The following is a 4,199-nucleotide window of genomic DNA, read 5'->3' on the forward strand; positions in this document are numbered from 1 at the left end:
AGCGGCAGAGGAATATTTACAAGTATTCCAAATTATCAGTGTACTCAGGCATCTCTTCTGTTCCTGGTCAGTGGGCTAGCGTTTCGTAGAGTAGCAGTGAATATGAAGAGAACGCTGAGAACAGAAGTCTTGGGTTCTAATCCCAGGTGGAAATGCCACTGATGGTGTGAAATACCAGTAAAGGCAGTTTTCTCTGAAAGGGAGGTATAGGTCTAAAGGATGGCCTTGCTCTTAAATTCTCTAAGTCTCTGAATTTGCTTCTTTATTAAATTCAAAGTTCTCAGCCCCAAATTTAAAATACTTTACCCACCCACCTCTATCTCACTTCAGTTCTTATTTTCAAGTCAATACAAATCCTGTTTTCCAGAAAAGCTAATCGACTTGCCACTCTGTGTGATTTCCACATCACAACATTCATAATTGGTTCAAGAGGATGTGGTTTCTTATTGTCTCACTCTCTCTCTCTCTTTTTTTTTTTACTATCTTCCACTCTTAAGCAATATCACTTAATTTCTTCAAACTCCTGTTCACAAATAATCTATTTATGGAGACCTATTGATAAATTTTTTTTACCCCTGATCAACTCATTCAGACATGCTGAATTGCTGTCTGAATTTCATAGCCTTTCTTTCATGTGTTTGAGGAGTATGCTGCTGCTGCTGCTGCTAAGTCGCTTCAGTTGTGTCTGACTCTGTGCGACCCCATAGATGGCAGCCCACCAGGCTCCTCTGTCCATGGGATTTTCCAGGCAAGAGTACTGGAGTGGGGTGCCATTGCCTTCTCCATTTGAGGAGTATAGTAATTTTAAATTGAAATAAAATATTCTCTTTCATTTTTGTCAGGTCCTTAAAACCTTTTCATATGTACTAATCATCCTAGTTATACCATAAGTTTCTTAGCATGAGGCTTTTGTATTCTCTAAGAGTACTTTCTAATTTCTTCCAATAAATAATATAATTCTGATTGCTTTAGGATCAGTTTTAAAAATTGCTGGCTATTTGGCAATGGCGCAGTGTTAACAAGGTGCTTGGCTCAGGGTTCACATTCAGTAACTATTTTTGCAAGAATATATAGGTAAGTTCTCATCTTTCTTCTCAACCAAAGTTACATAATTGTACACAAAACACCAGCCAGTCTCCCTCCTTTGTTCAATATAACACTTGGCAAAAGAATAAAAAGAAGCTAAAGAAATATGAAATTAACAAAGATATCTTTATGATTCAACAGTATGTGGTAATTTATTTGCCCAAATAAACTTAATTTATAACAACATATGTAGAGATATGAAATATATATAAGAAGTATATAGTAAATACATTTTAATATATGTTTATATACATTGCTTCCATGTACAGATTTATAAGGGCTTCCCAGATGGTGCTAGAGATAAAGAAGTGAAGTTGCTCAGTCGTGTGCAACTCTTTGCGATCCCATGGACTGTAGCCTAGCAGGCTTCTCCATATGTGGCATTTTGCAGGCAAGAGAGTACTGGAGTGGGTTGCCATTTCCTTCTCCAGGGGATCTTCCCGACCTGGTGATGGAACCCAGGTCTCCCGTGTTGCAGGCAGACGGATGCTTTATCCTCTAAGCCATCAAGGAAGTTCCTGTGATAAAGAACCTGTTTGCTAATGCATGAGACATAAGAGACATGGGTTTGATCCGTGGGGCAGGAAGATTCCCCTGGAGAAGGGCATGGCAATCCACTCCAGTATTCTTGCCTGGAGAATCCCATGGACAGAGGAGTCTGGTGGGCTACTTCATAGGGTTGCAAGGAGTTGGAAACATGCACTTACAGATTCATAAGATCAGAGATGTGTGCTGTAAGATTAGATGATCATCATAATTTAAAAATTAACTCATAACTTCTAACATAAGGAATCTCACTGTCTCTAAAATTTTCTCTTAGTATATTAGAAAATATACATTTTATCAGAACTCCAATAACATTTTCATAACAACAGTGGAAACAGTGTCAGACTTTATTTTGGGGGGCTCCAAAATCACTGCATATGGTGACTGCAGCCATGAAATTAAAAGACACTCACTCCTTGGAAGGAAAGTTATGACCAACCTAGATAGCATATTCAAAAGCAGAGACATTACTTTGCCAACAAAGGTCTGTCTAGTCAAGGCTGTGGTTTTTCCAGTAGTCATGTATAGATGTGATAGTTGGACTGTGAAGAAAGCTGAGTGTGGAAGAATTGATGCTTTTGAACTGTGGTGTTGGAAAAAACTTTTGAGAGTCCCTTGGACTGCAAGGAGATCCAACCAGTCCATTCTGAAGGAGATCAGCCCTGGGATTTCTTTGGAAGGAATGATGCTAAAGCTGAAACTCCAGTACTTTGGCCACCTCATGTGAAGAGTTGACTCATTGGAAAAGACTCTGATGCTGGGAGGGATTGGGGGCAGGAGGAAAAGGGGACGACAGAGGATGAGATGGCTGGATGGCATCACCCTCGATGGACATGAGTTTTGGGAAACTCCGGGAGTTGGTGATGGACAAGGAGGCCTGGCGTGCTGCGATTCATGGGGTCGCAAAGAGTCTGACAAGACTGAGCGACTGAACTGAACTGAACTGAATTGTATTATTCATAGTAGATATTTATTGTGATCCTGGATTACTCAGTAACTATGAATAAATATAATTCATGCTAAGTTGTCTTATAAAATAAGTTGGTTCTTCTTTGATTTAGGGCAAACTCTAACATCACTGAGAATTTAGGGTGGGTAGAATCTTATATAAAAAGAAGCTTCTGAGGTATTCCTGGGGTATTTGAACTTGAAAACTAACCTCTTAGAAGTTTCCGTGAGAACTGAGAATTTAAACTTAACCCAATTGGGACACTTTTGGGGGGTAATTTTCCTTATACTGTTCAGGAGTTAGAAAAGCTGTAAAAATTAACATTAGCCCATAAATCTAAGGCCAATCCCAAGAAAAATATATATTCCTTAATTTAAAATATCTTAAGAGTTGAAATATAATCTTTGGCATTATCAGTTCACTGGGTTTCTTGAACTAGATGCTTTAGCCCTGATTCTGTTTATTAGATACAGTGCCAGATAAAATGTTAAAATAAGTAAAGCCTATCCCCTTTCTGCAACTTTCCTTCCTTTCCAGCCATTCGGTTCTCTTATGAGCCGTGAGTAGATTTTCTAACACCCTGACCCTCTCCATAACTTCTCGTGCATCTTATGAGCCGTGAGCAGATTTTCTAACACCCTGACCCTCTCCATAACTTCTCGTGCAGCACTCTTGGAGGTCAGCATTTGGGGAGTAGGGCAGAGTAACTGACATTGTGGAAGAGATTTTTAGGAAGATAATAATGTCTCTAGGTTCGATTTTAAGCACCATTCTGATGTCTAGGAGGGGACATCTTCCTCTAAAAATCAGGCTTTACCATTATCAACTAATGGATCGGCATAAGATGAATCCTTTTTTGCAGTTTTTATTAATAAAAAAGGAAGGGAGAGATTTGGAAAGAAAGGAGTGACTGCAATCAATCACCTTAAAGATTTATCAGACAAAACCCCTGCTTTTCTGCTTCCAGTCTACTTAATAAAGATTCCTTTCCTTAAGTAAAAAGGAAGACTTTGATATATAATTCTGGGTTGACAAATTTTTTCCCCCCAATAGTTTAAAGGAGTTACTGTGCTTTGTCCTATGTAGAAAATAAGTCTCTTACACTATGTTTTTAAGATTTTCTCTTTACCAGTGATTTTAAGTAATTTTATTATGATGTCTGTGGTATAGTTTCTTTCCTGTTTTATGCACTTGAGCCCCATTGCGTGGGATGATTTGGGAGAATGGCATTGAAACATGTATAATATCATATATGAAACGAGTTGCCAGTCCAGGTTTGATGCATGATACTGGATGCTTGGGGCTGGTGCACTGGGACGACCCACAGGGATGGTATGGGGAGGGAGGAGGGAGGAGGGAGGAGGGTCCATGATGGGGAACACGTGTATACCTGTGGTGGATTCATGTTGATATATGGCAAAACCAATACAATATTGTAAAGTTAAAAAATAAAATAAAAATTTAAAAAAAAGATAAAAAAGCCCCATTGCATTTCTTGGGTTGGAAGCATTACATCCATTTCTTCAAATACCCCTTCTTGAGGATTCCAGCTCATAAGCAGATTAACTCACACGCTCCGTCTGCTTAAAGTTGTCCCACAGATCATTGGTGTTCATTT

The sequence above is a fragment of the Bison bison genome, unplaced genomic scaffold (genome assembly GCF_000754665.1).
Source record: "Bison bison bison isolate TAMUID 2011002044 unplaced genomic scaffold, Bison_UMD1.0 scf7180017864473, whole genome shotgun sequence".
Lineage (NCBI taxonomy): Eukaryota > Metazoa > Chordata > Mammalia > Artiodactyla > Bovidae > Bison > Bison bison.